Source organism: Cervus canadensis, chromosome 14, assembly GCF_019320065.1.
Source record: "Cervus canadensis isolate Bull #8, Minnesota chromosome 14, ASM1932006v1, whole genome shotgun sequence".
NCBI lineage: Eukaryota > Metazoa > Chordata > Mammalia > Artiodactyla > Cervidae > Cervus > Cervus canadensis.
Genome location: NC_057399.1, coordinates 63937747 through 63957630, shown reverse-complemented (window position 1 = coordinate 63957630; position 19884 = coordinate 63937747). Strand labels below are relative to the sequence as shown.

The 19884-nt window shown below is 45.5% G+C and overlaps 2 long non-coding RNA genes and 2 other non-coding genes across 4 annotated transcripts; 2 read left to right on the top strand and 2 right to left on the bottom strand.

Annotated features, from left to right (window-relative positions):
- The first annotated feature begins 511 nt into the window (after window positions 1-511).
- Window positions 512-2306, top strand: LOC122453377. The gene is made up of 3 exons (XR_006273024.1): window positions 512-668; window positions 1011-1088; window positions 1545-2306. It is a non-coding gene; the product is annotated as an uncharacterized LOC122453377 (long non-coding RNA).
- A 4369-nt stretch (window positions 2307-6675) lies between these two features.
- TRNAC-GCA lies at window positions 6676-6747 on the bottom strand. The gene has a single exon. It is a non-coding gene; the product is annotated as a tRNA-Cys (tRNA).
- Window positions 6748-8061: 1314 nt separating this feature from the next.
- Window positions 8062-9842, top strand: LOC122453378. The gene is made up of 3 exons (XR_006273025.1): window positions 8062-8218; window positions 8560-8637; window positions 9095-9842. It is a non-coding gene; the product is annotated as an uncharacterized LOC122453378 (long non-coding RNA).
- A 4387-nt stretch (window positions 9843-14229) lies between these two features.
- Window positions 14230-14301, bottom strand: TRNAC-GCA. Its single transcript has one exon. It is a non-coding gene; the product is annotated as a tRNA-Cys (tRNA).
- Between the last annotated feature and the right edge of the window lie 5583 nt (window positions 14302-19884).

Below are 19884 nucleotides of genomic sequence, written 5' to 3'. Positions count from 1 at the left end.
TTGGCGGGGAGGTCGGGCGGAAGAGGGACACCGGAGACGCCGCCACCGGGCGCGGGGCAAGGGTGGCGGGGGCGCCCGGCCGAGGATGGAGGGGCGGGCGGGAAGGCGGAGGAGAGCCGTCTCTCCCAGCCGACCCGCACTCTGCACGCCGCCCCCCCCCCCCACAGTCTCCCGCGGGGCCCCTCCTCCCAGGCGGCTTTCCCTCCCTTACCTTCCAAATCGGGCCAGGTTAATGATCCTTCCCCAGGTTCAACTATGGAAAACTTGCCAGCTGATCTGTCTATAATTCAGGGATAAAACTACGACTACAGAAAGGAAAGATGACCTGACCTAGGATGGCCAAGATGTTCTACAGAACCAGAGAAAACTGGTTAAAATAAAAACCAAAAACAAAAAACCAAAAACAAAACTTTTTTTCTTGGAAACTGTAAAGCTGGTTCTTTTGCATATGAATTAAAAACAGAGCTTGTTACAAAGGCCTGCCTAGGGCAGAGCTTGAAGTTAACCATTTCCTGAGAAAACAATGCCCACTTTGCCTGAGACCTCAGCCTTGGGCAAATGAGAACTTCAACACCCCCCTCCCCCCAAAAAAGGGGGAGTCAAAGAGATATTTTCAATCTTAGGCGGAAAACTAGAAGACCTCTGTGTGGATTTCTGTATGTCTCAGTGTGAGTCTTCTATTTTTTGATAATATTGCTGAAGCTGTGCGTGAGTTCCTATTTAAATAATCTAAAGAAAAGGAAGCCCTCAAGAAATGCAAAGAAATACTCTAATATTTCTAAATACAAGGAAAAAAAAAAAAAGCTCTAAATACAAGAAAAAAAATGGACCTAAATGAATTTTGGATTCATGTGAATTGGGAACTAGTCAATAGTAAATATCTAGTATTTTATTGTTTTCACTACTCTAATATAGACATGTTTAAGAGTCATTAACATTAAGCATAAACTTTTCACAGTGCCTAGGTTTACTATAACTTAAATATTGCTATATTGTTATCTCTCTCACAGACTGGTCAACAAAGAAAGTACCTCTAAAAACAAACCAAAAACACTCCTAAAAAATGGAAATGCGATATGAGCTTTTAGGTAAGTTATTAAAAATAATTATACTTTAAAATATCTGTCTATAGTAGTCTCGATTGAAGGCAGAGGAGAAGGGGACAACAGAGGATAAGATGGTTGGATGGCATCGCTGACCCGATGGACATGAGGTTGAGCAAGCCCCGGGAGTTGGTGATGGACAGGGAAGCCTGGCAGCCTGCAGTCCATGGGGTCGCAAAGAGTCAGACGCAACTGAACTGAACTGAACTTACAATAGTTTCTCCAGATCTTGGCTACCTGAATGTCTATGGTTGTGCTAGACTAAGTGATGACAGTGTATTGAATAGCTAGGTCATTTCATAAATTAAGGTTCTGAAACATTCACCACTTGACAGGGCCTTCGTCTTACACAGAAACTAAAGAGATTTTGACTATCCATGAATAGTGTCTGGTGCCATGCTGAGATGTGCAGTGTAAGAAAGCTTTTTTTTTTTTTTTTAGATAGTATCGCTGATACGTATGTTCACCAGTCTGTAAAATGCCAATATAAAAGTCAGTTCTCGGTTGCTTAAGGAAAAATGTATGACTTGTAATTAAAGAAGGTCCGAGGAATGAAATCGCATTTGATGAAGGAAAAAGAAGTAGTTCTGACTTACAGGTGGCAGTTTCAGGATGGGGGAAGCAAAGGAATGGGTACAGAATGGGATAAGGAGGTTTTATGGAAAGTGGACCCCCAGAAAAGAGTTTTGTGCCTAGTACAAGGTTTCTTGAGATGTTGAACTGCCTTTGCTAGTGGATTTTAAGTTTCTTTACACCTCTTAAATGATCCGTCCTAGGTTTACCTTTGAAATCTTTTGTTACCTTTGGCTAAGTGGATAAGTATTCTTTCACAGCCTACCTGACTGTCATGAACCCTTTTGATATTTGTGAACAAACCTTCCTAAATAACTGACTTCTAGCTAACTTTGGGATGCTTCAGAGGGCCCCTGAGGCCTCCCAAAGAGAGATATTTATTAAACAACCTGAGTTCATTTGGCATGTTAAACTACATGGGAAGTGTTGTTCAGAAGGAGTGATTGAATCTTCTCAAGTTATATTGTATGGTTGATGCTACTAATATAGATATCCTAGAAGTTATGTGACATTCATGAAAATCTGATATGTTCTGATAAAATGCTGTCAGTTATAATTTGAGTTATCATATTAAAGTGTTTCAAATCACAGCAATGACCAGATTTACTTTGTCAATTTCAACTTAATCAGATTTTCAACATGCCTTCTGTGGTTTCACACTGATGCCTTTGCAGAAATACTGCTACTTCAAGATATACGGAAAAGACTTTTCTAAGCTTACCCATAAACAATTTTTTTGTTTGTTTGTTATCTGCTAAGCTGGTACCAGATTGGAATTTAGTCTCCTCTCTAGGTTAAGAGAACACACTTTTCTTAGAATGCGGCTTTCAATCACAGATTATCAATTTCTTTACCTTTCAGTGATTTATCTTTGTTTTTATAATTTTTTTTTTTTTTTTTTACACTTCGGTAAAGTAAATAACCATTGTTTACGATTATGGTACATGTAGGATGGAGCAAGCTTTCCCCACTCCTACAAATTCTCTTAACCCCTCATATTCTTCTGATGGGACCAAGGTCTCACTTCCCTCCAGAGGGACAATCCAAGCTTTTTTATCAGCTGATCTGCCCCTGATATCAGAGTCAATTTGAGCACTGTTTGGTCTATAATTTAGGCATGAAACTATGACTACCTAAAGGAAAGATGACTTTTTGATGCAGGATGGCCATGATAGTCCTTGGACTTCAGAGAAAATTGGTTAAAATGAAACTTTTCTTCCCCCCCCCCCCTTGGAAACTGCAAAGCTGGTTCTTTTAGCATATGCAATTGAAAACATCTAGGTTGTTAGGTCAGTTTTCATTCCAGTCCCAAAGAAAGGCAATGACAAAGAATGTTCAAACTGCTGCACAGTTGCACTCATCTCACACACTAGTAAAGTAATGCTCAAAATTCTCCAAGCCAGGCTTCAACAATACATGTGCTGTGAGCTTCCAGATGTTCAAGCTGGATTTAGAAAAGGCAGGGGAACCAGAGATCAAATTGCCAACATCCACTGGATCAAGGAAAAAGCAAGAGGGTACCAGAGAAACACCTATTTCTGCTTTATTGACTGTGCCAAAGCCTTTGACGGTAGGTATCACAATAAACCGGGGAAAATTCTGAAAGAGATGGCAATACCAGCCCACCTGACCTGCCTCTTGAGAAACCTGTATGCAGCTCAGGAAGAAACAGAACTGGACCTGGAACAACAGACTGGTTCCAAACAGGAAAAGGAGTATGTCAAGGCTGCATATTGTCACCTTGCTTATTTAACTTATATGCAGAGTACATCGTGAGAAATGCCGGGCTGGATGAAGCACAAGCTGGAATCGAAACTGCCAGGAGAAATATCCATAACGTCAGATAGGCAGATGACACCACCCTTATGGCAGAAAGGGAAGAAGAACTATAGAGCCTCTTGACGAGAGGGAAAGCGGAGAGTGTAAAAGCTACCTTAAAGCTCAACATTCAGAAAACGAAGATCATTGTATCTGGCCTCATCACTTCATGGCAAATAGATGGGCAAGCAGTGGAAACAGTGGCAGACTTTATTTTGGGGGGCTCGGAAATCACTGCAGATGGTGACTGCAGGCATGAAATTAAAAGATGCTTGCTACTGCTGCTGCTAAGTCACTTCAGTCATGTCTGACTCTGTGCGACCCCACAGGTGGCAGCCCACCTGGCTCCCCCATCCCTGGGATTCGCCAGGCAAGAACACTGGAGTGGGTTGCCATTTCCTTCTCCACTGCAGGAAGGTGAAAAGTGAAAGTGAAGTTGGTCAGTCGTGTCCGACTCTTAGCGACCCCATGGACTGCAACCTACCAGGCTAGTCTCTCCATGGGATTTTCCAGGCAAGGGTACTGGAGTGGGTTGGCATTGCCCTCTCCGAAAAAGATGCTTTACGGCTTGTGCCTTAGCCAGACTACTTTGGGTTAGAGGGCGTTTTTGAGGAGATCGAGTGGGGAGCAAATCAGAAGGCTGTTGTAGGTGTCCTGGTATACGATCTCAGGACCTGAACAAGGATGGCAGTGGGGATGGAGAGAAGGAGCTGCAACGGAGAAAGATTTTAGTGGATATGACTTCACAGCTCAGTAGTTAATTACAGACAGGGGAAATATGAGCAAGAGGCAAAGAATGACGGCAGGCTTCTAGTCTAAGGAACTGACAGCAAAGCCTGGAACCATACTTGCGTGGTTGAGATTCAATCAATGAGTAACTTGTGCTCAAGCAACTTTCTCCAAGGGGAGTAATTCCACCATTAAACTGTAGAAATACTGTTCCTGGGCCCTCATACGTGCAAGTCCCCGAGCACTTGGCATTTCATGAGAATGACGATCGCTCTTTATCTGGTCATCCAGGAAGGCTGTGGGTTTAGGAACGAGGATGGGCTTGTTTTAAATAAAGGGTGTTGAGAGCCTTGCAGGATCTTGGGCAATCAAATAGCTTCCTGAGCACTGACATTTATTTCTTAATTTTTAAATTTACAATTCATCCAAATCTTGCAGTCCAAAGCAAACAAACAAAACATGTGAAAACATCACAGAAAAATAATATCTGAAAATATCTGATCGCCTTGTGATTCGTAGGGGATAAGCCTAAACTGCCCTTGAAATTGAGGGCCTAGTGAATATTGGCCCTCAGATCTCATCATAATCAACGATGAGCAACTTTTGAAGAATTGCCAGAAGTATTTTCAAGTTCGCTGACTTCTCCTGAAGTCAAGATTGCTAGCTGTGATGATTTAAAAATCACTAATTGATAAACACCAATACAATTAGTTAACATCCACATAGCCAATGTCTACGGAGCCAGGCATAACAGAGTCTACATTAATCAGATGGGATTCCTATTTTGCAGTGCAGTTGATGAGACAAGTTACACAAGATAGGAGATAATATAAATGAAAAGTGAAGCTATATGAGCAGTGCTTTGGGGAATAAACACTGATATGTAAATCGTCACTTCTGTGAAGGATTATCTCATAGACCCAGCCTATGATTTCCTAATCTGTTCATAGACGTCAGTGTTTAAGTAAGGGACTTTACTCCAGATGGAGCAAAGTGTGAATTTTCCAGATCCGTCAAATTGAATCCTTCAAGAAACAAATAATTTTTTGAGTCAACTGCTCTTAGAGATCTCTGAAAATTGAATTCTACATTACAAAAACTTCCAACATTTCTGCCTGGAGAAATCAGAGTAGATGGAGCTGTGGTAGCCCATCAGGAATATTCATAAGTATCCAGCCCATGGAGGACTGCACTTCCCCACTCCCTTGGAAAGGAAGTGTGATCACTGACTATCTTTGGCCGGCGAAATATGCATCTAAGTGTCTCTGTCACTTCTGTTAGACGCTTCAAGGGTCAGCGTGTAAGCCACACATTCCCCTCCTGGCTACTGTACTTATTATGCAAAATGTCTGTGCAAATAAAGCCTCCCTCAGACTGGGTCTCTGAGACAGGAAAGGGCAGAGACCCCGGCTGACCCACACTGACCAAGTAGCAGGAGCTAAAAGTTATCTTTAATTGCTTTAAGCTCAGAGTGTTGGGGGTGGGGGTGGGGGGTGGGGGGGTGGATTCATTCCTGAAGGGATACCTAGCCGGTATTACATTGGAATTCTATCTAAGCATTAACGGACAGAGCAAGGTCATTAACATCATGGCGTTGTTTGAAAGTGGACACTTCACATTAAAATCTAGATTTCTGGCGCCTGTTGGCAAAAACCCTGACATGTTTGTACATGGTGGATCCCTTGAGCACATCAACAAGCAGGTATATATTCTCCAGCTCATGACAGCCCTCGTGACTCACTGTGACCATACCTGAGCAGTCTTCCTCCCTGAGGGGGGGTGTGTAGATATTTGACTTTCATCCGCTATCCTAAACGGTCTAAGCATCATCCACGTACTGTGCTGACTGTGGTCCACTAGATTGCATCTCATTTCCAGTTACAAACTTCAGTGACACTTGTGGCTACACAAAAAAGTACAAATATCCTCAATACAGCACAACGAAATCTCTTAAGAAAAGAGATTTTGGAATTCAGCTTCCTAGGTTCAAACACCGGCTCTACCATTTTCTATCTGTATCTGGATGGCCTTGCCAGAAGAGCACTCAGCTTTCAGCAAGGTACCACCTGCCCCAAAAATCCACTTGTCCAGCAGACTAACAAAAACATGTTAGGAAGCACACATTCTTCCTTTTATTTATTTATTTTTTTGTTTGTTTTTACCTTTTGGATCCTAGTTCCCCAACCAAGGACGAAACCTGCGCCCCGCCCTCTGCATTGGAAGCATGGAGTCTTAACCCCTGAACTGCCGGCGAAGTCCGAGGAAGCACACACATTCTAGAGGGGCTAATTCAGCATTGAAAACAACCTTTATCCCGTGCACCTGCTCAGTCGCTCAGCCGTGTCCAACTCTTTGTGACCCCCATGGACTGTAGCCCACAAAGTTCCTCTGTCCATGGCATTTCACAGGCAAAAATACTGGAGTGGATTGCCAAGTCCTACTCCAGGGGATGTTCCCAAGCCAGGGATCGAACCTGGGTCTCCCGCACTGCAGGCAGACGCTTTCCCATCTGAGCCACCAGGGAAGCCCCTCGCTAGGTACCTGGAAAGGGGGAGGCGGGCCACCGCCCGGCTTTCGACCACCACCGCCCGGCTTTCGACCACCACCGCCGCCGCCGCCGCCGCGTCCCCGCCCGCGGGCCTCGACCCTGCCGGGCCCGTGACGCACGGGGGCTCCCAGTGCGCCGGTCGACCGCCGCCCGGAGGTCCCCGCCGACGCCAAAAGACCACCCCCACATCCCCCCGAAGCGGGCAGAGCCCTCCCCCACCACCTCCTACACCGGTACGGCCGCCCCCCCCCCGCCCCGGACCCCGTCCTCTGCCCTCAACCACCGGGGCCCCCTACCCGCGCCCGCGGCCCAGGCACCCTCCTCCCTCCACCACCAAGGGCAGAGAGGACGGGAAGCGTGGCGCCAAGCGGGCAGGGACACGACAGAGGTGAGAGGGCGAGACACAAGACAGCCGCGCGAGGCGTGGGGAGGGGTGGCCGGGAGCAAGCCCCGAGGCTCGGAGGGCGTGAGGAGGCGTCTGGCGACCGCGCGGCAGGCCCAGAGCAGCGGACGACGGCCGGCTGAGGCAAACAGGTCCAGGGCCAGCGGCGGGACGCGTCGGGCAGGCAAGCGGCCCAGCGACGGGGAGCCGCCAGCCGTCACGCCGCACAGCCCGCAAGACGCGACCGGAGGATCCGCGCTGTGCGGTCTGCGGCTGGGGGGAAGGCAGCCATGGCCGGCGCCGCGGGCGAGGCGCCCGCGGTGGGGTGGGGGCGCGCTGAGCACCTCCCACCACCACCCCCCACCCCACCCCACCCCTCGGACCCAACCTCGAGGGAACTTGGCGGGGAGGTCGGGCGGAAGAGGGACACCGGAGACGCCGCCACCGGGCGCGGGGCAAGGGTGGCGGGGGCGCCCGGCCGAGGATGGAGGGGCGGGCGGGAAGGCGGAGGAGAGCCGTCTCTCCCAGCCGACCCGCACTCTGCACGCCGCCCCCCCCCCACAGTCTCCCGCGGGGCCCCTCCTCCCAGGCGGCTTTCCCTCCCTTACCTTCCAAATCGGGCCAGGTTAATGATCCTTCCCCAGGTTCAACTATGGAAAACTTGTCAGCTGATCTGTCTATAATTCAGGGATAAAACTACGACTACAGAAAGGAAAGATGACCTGACCTAGGATGGCCAAGATGTTCTACAGAACCAGAGAAAACTGGTTAAAATAAAAACCAAAAACAAAAAACCAAAAACAAAACTTTTTTTCTTGGAAACTGTAAAGCTGGTTCTTTTGCATATGAATTAAAAACAGAGCTTGTTACAAAGGCCTGCCTAGGGCAGAGCTTGAAGTTAACCATTTCCTGAGAAAACAATGCCCACTTTGCCTGAGACCTCAGCCTTGGGCAAATGAGAACTTCAACACCCCCCTCCCCCCAAAAAAGGGGGAGTCAAAGAGATATTTTCAATCTTAGGCGGAAAACTAGAAGACCTCTGTGTGGATTTCTGTATGTCTCAGTGTGAGTCTTCTATTTTTTGATAATATTGCTGAAGCTGTGCGTGAGTTCCTATTTAAATAATCTAAAGAAAAGGAAGCCCTCAAGAAATGCAAAGAAATACTCTAATATTTCTAAATACAAGGAAAAAAAAAAAAGCTCTAAATACAAGAAAAAAAATGGACCTAAATGAATTTTGGATTCATGTGAATTGGGAACTAGTCAATAGTAAATATCTAGTATTTTATTGTTTTCACTACTCTAATATAGACATGTTTAAGAGTCATTAACATTAAGCATAAACTTTTCACAGTGCCTAGGTTTACTATAACTTAAATATTGCTATATTGTTATCTCTCTCACAGACTGGTCAACAAAGAAAGTACCTCTAAAAACAAACCAAAAACACTCCTAAAAAATGGAAATGCGATATGAGCTTTTAGGTAAGTTATTAAAAATAATTATACTTTAAAATATCTGTCTATAGTAGTCTCGATTGAAGGCAGAGGAGAAGGGGACAACAGAGGATAAGATGGTTGGATGGCATCGCTGACCCGATGGACATGAGGTTGAGCAAGCCCCGGGAGTTGGTGATGGACAGGGAAGCCTGGCAGCCTGCAGTCCATGGGGTCGCAAAGAGTCAGACGCAACTGAACTGAACTGAACTTACAATAGTTTCTCCAGATCTTGGCTACCTGAATGTCTATGGTTGTGCTAGACTAAGTGATGACAGTGTATTGAATAGCTAGGTCATTTCATAAATTAAGGTTCTGAAACATTCACCACTTGACAGGGCCTTCGTCTTACACAGAAACTAAAGAGATTTTGACTATCCATGAATAGTGTCTGGTGCCATGCTGAGATGTGCAGTGTAAGAAAGCTTTTTTTTTTTTTTTTTAGATAGTATCGCTGATACGTATGTTCACCAGTCTGTAAAATGCCAATATAAAAGTCAGTTCTCGGTTGCTTAAGGAAAAATGTATGACTTGTAATTAAAGAAGGTCCGAGGAATGAAATCGCATTTGATGAAGGAAAAAGAAGTAGTTCTGACTTACAGGTGGCAGTTTCAGGATGGGGGAAGCAAAGGAATGGGTACAGAATGGGATAAGGAGGTTTTATGGAAAGTGGACCCCCAGAAAAGAGTTTTGTGCCTAGTACAAGGTTTCTTGAGATGTTGAACTGCCTTTGCTAGTGGATTTTAAGTTTCTTTACACCTCTTAAATGATCCGTCCTAGGTTTACCTTTGAAATCTTTTGTTACCTTTGGCTAAGTGGATAAGTATTCTTTCACAGCCTACCTGACTGTCATGAACCCTTTTGATATTTGTGAACAAACCTTCCTAAATAACTGACTTCTAGCTAACTTTGGGATGCTTCAGAGGGCCCCTGAGGCCTCCCAAAGAGAGATATTTATTAAACAACCTGAGTTCATTTGGCATGTTAAACTACATGGGAAGTGTTGTTCAGAAGGAGTGATTGAATCTTCTCAAGTTATATTGTATGGTTGATGCTACTAATATAGATATCCTAGAAGTTATGTGACATTCATGAAAATCTGATATGTTCTGATAAAATGCTGTCAGTTATAATTTGAGTTATCATATTAAAGTGTTTCAAATCACAGCAATGACCAGATTTACTTTGTCAATTTCAACTTAATCAGATTTTCAACATGCCTTCTGTGGTTTCACACTGATGCCTTTGCAGAAATACTGCTACTTCAAGATATACGGAAAAGACTTTTCTAAGCTTACCCATAAACAATTTTTTTGTTTGTTTGTTATCTGCTAAGCTGGTACCAGATTGGAATTTAGTCTCCTCTCTAGGTTAAGAGAACACACTTTTCTTAGAATGCGGCTTTCAATCACAGATTATCAATTTCTTTACCTTTCAGTGATTTATCTTTGTTTTTATAATTTTTTTTTTTTTTTTTTTTTACACTTCGGTAAAGTAAATAACCATTGTTTACGATTATGGTACATGTAGGATGGAGCAAGCTTTCCCCACTCCTACAAATTCTCTTAACCCCTCATATTCTTCTGATGGGACCAAGGTCTCACTTCCCTCCAGAGGGACAATCCAAGCTTTTTTATCAGCTGATCTGCCCCTGATATCAGAGTCAATTTGAGCACTGTTTGGTCTATAATTTAGGCATGAAACTATGACTACCTAAAGGAAAGATGACTTTTTGATGCAGGATGGCCATGATAGTCCTTGGACTTCAGAGAAAATTGGTTAAAATGAAACTTTTCTTCCCCCCCCCCCCTTGGAAACTGCAAAGCTGGTTCTTTTAGCATATGCAATTGAAAACATCTAGGTTGTTAGGTCAGTTTTCATTCCAGTCCCAAAGAAAGGCAATGACAAAGAATGTTCAAACTGCTGCACAGTTGCACTCATCTCACACACTAGTAAAGTAATGCTCAAAATTCTCCAAGCCAGGCTTCAACAATACATGTGCTGTGAGCTTCCAGATGTTCAAGCTGGATTTAGAAAAGGCAGGGGAACCAGAGATCAAATTGCCAACATCCACTGGATCAAGGAAAAAGCAAGAGGGTACCAGAGAAACACCTATTTCTGCTTTATTGACTGTGCCAAAGCCTTTGACGGTAGGTATCACAATAAACCGGGGAAAATTCTGAAAGAGATGGCAATACCAGCCCACCTGACCTGCCTCTTGAGAAACCTGTATGCAGCTCAGGAAGAAACAGAACTGGACCTGGAACAACAGACTGGTTCCAAACAGGAAAAGGAGTATGTCAAGGCTGCATATTGTCACCTTGCTTATTTAACTTATATGCAGAGTACATCGTGAGAAATGCCGGGCTGGATGAAGCACAAGCTGGAATCGAAACTGCCAGGAGAAATATCCATAACGTCAGATAGGCAGATGACACCACCCTTATGGCAGAAAGGGAAGAAGAACTATAGAGCCTCTTGACGAGAGGGAAAGCGGAGAGTGTAAAAGCTACCTTAAAGCTCAACATTCAGAAAACGAAGATCATTGTATCTGGCCTCATCACTTCATGGCAAATAGATGGGCAAGCAGTGGAAACAGTGGCAGACTTTATTTTGGGGGGCTCGGAAATCACTGCAGATGGTGACTGCAGGCATGAAATTAAAAGATGCTTGCTACTGCTGCTGCTAAGTCACTTCAGTCATGTCTGACTCTGTGCGACCCCACAGGTGGCAGCCCACCTGGCTCCCCCATCCCTGGGATTCGCCAGGCAAGAACACTGGAGTGGGTTGCCATTTCCTTCTCCACTGCAGGAAGGTGAAAAGTGAAAGTGAAGTTGGTCAGTCGTGTCCGACTCTTAGCGACCCCATGGACTGCAACCTACCAGGCTAGTCTCTCCATGGGATTTTCCAGGCAAGGGTACTGGAGTGGGTTGGCATTGCCCTCTCCGAAAAGATGCTTTACGGCTTGTGCCTTAGCCAGACTACTTTGGGTTAGAGGGCGTTTTTGAGGAGATCGAGTGGGGAGCAAATCAGAAGGCTGTTGTAGGTGTCCTGGTATACGATCTCAGGACCTGAACAAGGATGGCAGTGGGGATGGAGAGAAGGAGCTGCAACGGAGAAAGATTTTAGTGGATATGACTTCACAGCTCAGTAGTTAATTACAGACAGGGGAAATATGAGCAAGAGGCAAAGAATGACGGCAGGCTTCTAGTCTAAGGAACTGACAGCAAAGCCTGGAACCATACTTGCGTGGTTGAGATTCAATCAATGAGTAACTTGTGCTCAAGCAACTTTCTCCAAGGGGAGTAATTCCACCATTAAACTGTAGAAATACTGTTCCTGGGCCCTCATACGTGCAAGTCCCCGAGCACTTGGCATTTCATGAGAATGACGATCGCTCTTTATCTGGTCATCCAGGAAGGCTGTGGGTTTAGGAACGAGGATGGGCTTGTTTTAAATAAAGGGTGTTGAGAGCCTTGCAGGATCTTGGGCAATCAAATAGCTTCCTGAGCACTGACATTTATTTCTTAATTTTTAAATTTACAATTCATCCAAATCTTGCAGTCCAAAGCAAACAAACAAAAAAACATGTGAAAACATCACAGAAAAATAATATCTGAAAATATCTGATCGCCTTGTGATTCGTAGGGGATAAGCCTAAACTGCCCTTGAAATTGAGGGCCTAGTGAATATTGGCCCTCAGATCTCATCATAATCAACGATGAGCAACTTTTGAAGAATTGCCAGAAGTATTTTCAAGTTCGCTGACTTCTCCTGAAGTCAAGATTGCTAGCTGTGATGATTTAAAAATCACTAATTGATAAACACCAATACAATTAGTTAACATCCACATAGCCAATGTCTACGGAGCCAGGCATAACAGAGTCTACATTAATCAGATGGGATTCCTATTTTGCAGTGCAGTTGATGAGACAAGTTACACAAGATAGGAGATAATATAAATGAAAAGTGAAGCTATATGAGCAGTGCTTTGGGGAATAAACACTGATATGTAAATCGTCACTTCTGTGAAGGATTATCTCATAGACCCAGCCTATGATTTCCTAATCTGTTCATAGACGTCAGTGTTTAAGTAAGGGACTTTACTCCAGATGGAGCAAAGTGTGAATTTTCCAGATCCGTCAAATTGAATCCTTCAAGAAACAAATAATTTTTTGAGTCAACTGCTCTTAGAGATCTCTGAAAATTGAATTCTACATTACAAAAACTTCCAACATTTCTGCCTGGAGAAATCAGAGTAGATGGAGCTGTGGTAGCCATCAGGAATATTCATAAGTATCCAGCCCATGGAGGACTGCACTTCCCCACTCCCTTGGAAAGGAAGTGTGATCACTGACTATCTTTGGCCGGCGAAATATGCATCTAAGTGTCTCTGTCACTTCTGTTAGACGCTTCAAGGGTCAGCGTGTAAGCCACACATTCCCCTCCTGGCTACTGTACTTATTATGCAAAATGTCTGTGCAAATAAAGCCTCCCTCAGACTGGGTCTCTGAGACAGGAAAGGGCAGAGACCCCGGCTGACCCACACTGACCAAGTAGCAGGAGCTAAAAGTTATCTTTAATTGCTTTAAGCTCAGAGTGTTGGGGGTGGGGGTGGGGGGTGGGGGGGTGGATTCATTCCTGAAGGGATACCTAGCCGGTATTACATTGGAATTCTATCTAAGCATTAACGGACAGAGCAAGGTCATTAACATCATGGCGTTGTTTGAAAGTGGACACTTCACATTAAAATCTAGATTTCTGGCGCCTGTTGGCAAAAACCCTGACATGTTTGTACATGGTGGATCCCTTGAGCACATCAACAAGCAGGTATATATTCTCCAGCTCATGACAGCCCTCGTGACTCACTGTGACCATACCTGAGCAGTCTTCCTCCCTGAGGGGGGGTGTGTAGATATTTGACTTTCATCCGCTATCCTAAACGGTCTAAGCATCATCCACGTACTGTGCTGACTGTGGTCCACTAGATTGCATCTCATTTCCAGTTACAAACTTCAGTGACACTTGTGGCTACACAAAAAAGTACAAATATCCTCAATACAGCACAACGAAATCTCTTAAGAAAAGAGATTTTGGAATTCAGCTTCCTAGGTTCAAACACCGGCTCTACCATTTTCTATCTGTATCTGGATGGCCTTGCCAGAAGAGCACTCAGCTTTCAGCAAGGTACCACCTGCCCCAAAAATCCACTTGTCCAGCAGACTAACAAAAACATGTTAGGAAGCACACATTCTTCCTTTTATTTATTTATTTTTTTGTTTGTTTTTACCTTTTGGATCCTAGTTCCCCAACCAAGGACGAAACCTGCGCCCCGCCCTCTGCATTGGAAGCATGGAGTCTTAACCCCTGAACTGCCGGCGAAGTCCGAGGAAGCACACACATTCTAGAGGGGCTAATTCAGCATTGAAAACAACCTTTATCCCGTGCACCTGCTCAGTCGCTCAGCCGTGTCCAACTCTTTGTGACCCCCATGGACTGTAGCCCACAAAGTTCCTCTGTCCATGGCATTTCACAGGCAAAAATACTGGAGTGGATTGCCAAGTCCTACTCCAGGGGATGTTCCCAAGCCAGGGATCGAACCTGGGTCTCCCGCACTGCAGGCAGACGCTTTCCCATCTGAGCCACCAGGGAAGCCCCTCGCTAGGTACCTGGAAAGGGGGAGGCGGGCCACCGCCCGGCTTTCGACCACCACCGCCCGGCTTTCGACCACCACCGCCGCCGCCGCCGCCGCGTCCCCGCCCGCGGGCCTCGACCCTGCCGGGCCCGTGACGCACGGGGGCTCCCAGTGCGCCGGTCGACCGCCGCCCGGAGGTCCCCGCCGACGCCAAAAGACCACCCCCACATCCCCCCGAAGCGGGCAGAGCCCTCCCCCACCACCTCCTACACCGGTACGGCCGCCCCCCCCCCGCCCCGGACCCCGTCCTCTGCCCTCAACCACCGGGGCCCCCTACCCGCGCCCGCGGCCCAGGCACCCTCCTCCCTCCACCACCAAGGGCAGAGAGGACGGGAAGCGTGGCGCCAAGCGGGCAGGGACACGACAGAGGTGAGAGGGCGAGACACAAGACAGCCGCGCGAGGCGTGGGGAGGGGTGGCCGGGAGCAAGCCCCGAGGCTCGGAGGGCGTGAGGAGGCGTCTGGCGACCGCGCGGCAGGCCCAGAGCAGCGGACGACGGCCGGCTGAGGCAAACAGGTCCAGGGCCAGCGGCGGGACGCGTCGGGCAGGCAAGCGGCCCAGCGACGGGGAGCCGCCAGCCGTCACGCCGCACAGCCCGCAAGACGCGACCGGAGGATCCGCGCTGTGCGGTCTGCGGCTGGGGGGAAGGCAGCCATGGCCGGCGCCGCGGGCGAGGCGCCCGCGGTGGGGTGGGGGCGCGCTGAGCACCTCCCACCACCACCCCCCACCCCACCCCACCCCTCGGACCCAACCTCGAGGGAACTTGGCGGGGAGGTCGGGCGGAAGAGGGACACCGGAGACGCCGCCACCGGGCGCGGGGCAAGGGTGGCGGGGGCGCCCGGCCGAGGATGGAGGGGCGGGCGGGAAGGCGGAGGAGAGCCGTCTCTCCCAGCCGACCCGCACTCTGCACGCCGCCCCCCCCCCACAGTCTCCCGCGGGGCCCCTCCTCCCAGGCGGCTTTCCCTCCCTTACCTTCCAAATCGGGCCAGGTTAATGATCCTTCCCCAGGTTCAACTATGGAAAACTTGCCAGCTGATCTGTCTATAATTCAGGGATAAAACTACGACTACAGAAAGGAAAGATGACCTGACCTAGGATGGCCAAGATGTTCTACAGAACCAGAGAAAACTGGTTAAAATAAAAACCAAAAACAAAAAACCAAAAACAAAACTTTTTTTCTTGGAAACTGTAAAGCTGGTTCTTTTGCATATGAATTAAAAACAGAGCTTGTTACAAAGGCCTGCCTAGGGCAGAGCTTGAAGTTAACCATTTCCTGAGAAAACAATGCCCACTTTGCCTGAGACCTCAGCCTTGGGCAAATGAGAACTTCAACACCCCCCTCCCCCCAAAAAAGGGGGAGTCAAAGAGATATTTTCAATCTTAGGCGGAAAACTAGAAGACCTCTGTGTGGATTTCTGTATGTCTCAGTGTGAGTCTTCTATTTTTTGATAATATTGCTGAAGCTGTGCGTGAGTTCCTATTTAAATAATCTAAAGAAAAGGAAGCCCTCAAGAAATGCAAAGAAATACTCTAATATTTCTAAATACAAGGAAAAAAAAAAAAAGCTCTAAATACAAGAAAAAAAATGGACCTAAATGAATTTTGGATTCATGTGAATTGGGAACTAGTCAATAGTAAATATCTAGTATTTTATTGTTTTCACTACTCTAATATAGACATGTTTAAGAGTCATTAACATTAAGCATAAACTTTTCACAGTGCCTAGGTTTACTATAACTTAAATATTGCTATATTGTTATCTCTCTCACAGACTGGTCAACAAAGAAAGTACCTCTAAAAACAAACCAAAAACACTCCTAAAAAATGGAAATGCGATATGAGCTTTTAGGTAAGTTATTAAAAATAATTATACTTTAAAATATCTGTCTATAGTAGTCTCGATTGAAGGCAGAGGAGAAGGGGACAACAGAGGATAAGATGGTTGGATGGCATCGCTGACCCGATGGACATGAGGTTGAGCAAGCCCCGGGAGTTGGTGATGGACAGGGAAGCCTGGCAGCCTGCAGTCCATGGGGTCGCAAAGAGTCAGACGCAACTGAACTGAACTGAACTTACAATAGTTTCTCCAGATCTTGGCTACCTGAATGTCTATGGTTGTGCTAGACTAAGTGATGACAGTGTATTGAATAGCTAGGTCATTTCATAAATTAAGGTTCTGAAACATTCACCACTTGACAGGGCCTTCGTCTTACACAGAAACTAAAGAGATTTTGACTATCCATGAATAGTGTCTGGTGCCATGCTGAGATGTGCAGTGTAAGAAAGCTTTTTTTTTTTTTTTTTAGATAGTATCGCTGATACGTATGTTCACCAGTCTGTAAAATGCCAATATAAAAGTCAGTTCTCGGTTGCTTAAGGAAAAATGTATGACTTGTAATTAAAGAAGGTCCGAGGAATGAAATCGCATTTGATGAAGGAAAAAGAAGTAGTTCTGACTTACAGGTGGCAGTTTCAGGATGGGGGAAGCAAAGGAATGGGTACAGAATGGGATAAGGAGGTTTTATGGAAAGTGGACCCCCAGAAAAGAGTTTTGTGCCTAGTACAAGGTTTCTTGAGATGTTGAACTGCCTTTGCTAGTGGATTTTAAGTTTCTTTACACCTCTTAAATGATCCGTCCTAGGTTTACCTTTGAAATCTTTTGTTACCTTTGGCTAAGTGGATAAGTATTCTTTCACAGCCTACCTGACTGTCATGAACCCTTTTGATATTTGTGAACAAACCTTCCTAAATAACTGACTTCTAGCTAACTTTGGGATGCTTCAGAGGGCCCCTGAGGCCTCCCAAAGAGAGATATTTATTAAACAACCTGAGTTCATTTGGCATGTTAAACTACATGGGAAGTGTTGTTCAGAAGGAGTGATTGAATCTTCTCAAGTTATATTGTATGGTTGATGCTACTAATATAGATATCCTAGAAGTTATGTGACATTCATGAAAATCTGATATGTTCTGATAAAATGCTGTCAGTTATAATTTGAGTTATCATATTAAAGTGTTTCAAATCACAGCAATGACCAGATTTACTTTGTCAATTTCAACTTAATCAGATTTTCAACATGCCTTCTGTGGTTTCACACTGATGCCTTTGCAGAAATACTGCTACTTCAAGATATACGGAAAAGACTTTTCTAAGCTTACCCATAAACAATTTTTTTGTTTGTTTGTTATCTGCTAAGCTGGTACCAGATTGGAATTTAGTCTCCTCTCTAGGTTAAGAGAACACACTTTTCTTAGAATGCGGCTTTCAATCACAGATTATCAATTTCTTTACCTTTCAGTGATTTATCTTTGTTTTTATAATTTTTTTTTTTTTTTTTTTACACTTCGGTAAAGTAAATAACCATTGTTTACGATTATGGTACATGTAGGATGGAGCAAGCTTTCCCCACTCCTACAAATTCTCTTAACCCCTCATATTCTTCTGATGGGACCAAGGTCTCACTTCCCTCCAGAGGGACAATCCAAGCTTTTTTATCAGCTGATCTGCCCCTGATATCAGAGTCAATTTGAGCACTGTTTGGTCTATAATTTAGGCATGAAACTATGACTACCTAAAGGAAAGATGACTTTTTGATGCAGGATGGCCATGATAGTCCTTGGACTTCAGAGAAAATTGGTTAAAATGAAACTTTTCTTCCCCCCCCCCCCTTGGAAACTGCAAAGCTGGTTCTTTTAGCATATGCAATTGAAAACATCTAGGTTGTTAGGTCAGTTTTCATTCCAGTCCCAAAGAAAGGCAATGACAAAGAATGTTCAAACTGCTGCACAGTTGCACTCATCTCACACACTAGTAAAGTAATGCTCAAAATTCTCCAAGCCAGGCTTCAACAATACATGTGCTGTGAGCTTCCAGATGTTCAAGCTGGATTTAGAAAAGGCAGGGGAACCAGAGATCAAATTGCCAACATCCACTGGATCAAGGAAAAAGCAAGAGGGTACCAGAGAAACACCTATTTCTGCTTTATTGACTGTGCCAAAGCCTTTGACGGTAGGTATCACAATAAACCGGGGAAAATTCTGAAAGAGATGGCAATACCAGCCCACCTGACCTGCCTCTTGAGAAACCTGTATGCAGCTCAGGAAGAAACAGAACTGGACCTGGAACAACAGACTGGTTCCAAACAGGAAAAGGAGTATGTCAAGGCTGCATATTGTCACCTTGCTTATTTAACTTATATGCAGAGTACATCGTGAGAAATGCCGGGCTGGATGAAGCACAAGCTGGAATCGAAACTGCCAGGAGAAATATCCATAACGTCAGATAGGCAGATGACACCACCCTTATGGCAGAAAGGGAAGAAGAACTATAGAGCCTCTTGACGAGAGGGAAAGCGGAGAGTGTAAAAGCTACCTTAAAGCTCAACATTCAGAAAACGAAGATCATTGTATCTGGCCTCATCACTTCATGGCAAATAGATGGGCAAGCAGTGGAAACAGTGGCAGACTTTATTTTGGGGGGCTCGGAAATCACTGCAGATGGTGACTGCAGGCATGAAATTAAAAGATGCTTGCTACTGCTGCTGCTAAGTCACTTCAGTCATGTCTGACTCTGTGCGACCCCACAGGTGGCAGCCCACCTGGCTCCCCCATCCCTGGGATTCGCCAGGCAAGAACACTGGAGTGGGTTGCCATTTCCTTCTCCACTGCAGGAAGGTGAAAAGTGAAAGTGAAGTTGGTCAGTCGTGTCCGACTCTTAGCGACCCCATGGACTGCAACCTACCAGGCTAGTCTCTCCATGGGATTTTCCAGGCAAGGGTACTGGAGTGGGTTGGCATTGCCCTCTCCGAAAAGATGCTTTACGGCTTGTGCCTTAGCCAGACTACTTTGGGTTAGAGGGCGTTTTTGAGGAGATCGAGTGGGGAGCAAATCAGAAGGCTGTTGTAGGTGTCCTGGTATACGATCTCAGGACCTGAACAAGGATGGCAGTGGGGATGGAGAGAAGGAGCTGCAACGGAGAAAGATTTTAGTGGATATGACTTCACAGCTCAGTAGTTAATTACAGACAGGGGAAATATGAGCAAGAGGCAAAGAATGACGGCAGGCTTCTAGTCTAAGGAACTGACAGCAAAGCCTGGAACCATACTTGCGTGGTTGAGATTCAATCAATGAGTAACTTGTGCTCAAGCAACTTTCTCCAAGGGGAGTAATTCCACCATTAAACTGTAGAAATACTGTTCCTGGGCCCTCATACGTGCAAGTCCCCGAGCACTTGGCATTTCATGAGAATGACGATCGCTCTTTATCTGGTCATCCAGGAAGGCTGTGGGTTTAGGAACGAGGATGGGCTTGTTTTAAATAAAGGGTGTTGAGAGCCTTGCAGGATCTTGGGCAATCAAATAGCTTCCTGAGCACTGACATTTATTTCTTAATTTTTAAATTTACAATTCATCCAAATCTTGCAGTCCAAAGCAAACAAACAAACAAACAAAACATGTGAAAACATCACAGAAAAATAATATCTGAAAATATCTGATCGCCTTGTGATTCGTAGGGGATAAGCCTAAACTGCCCTTGAAATTG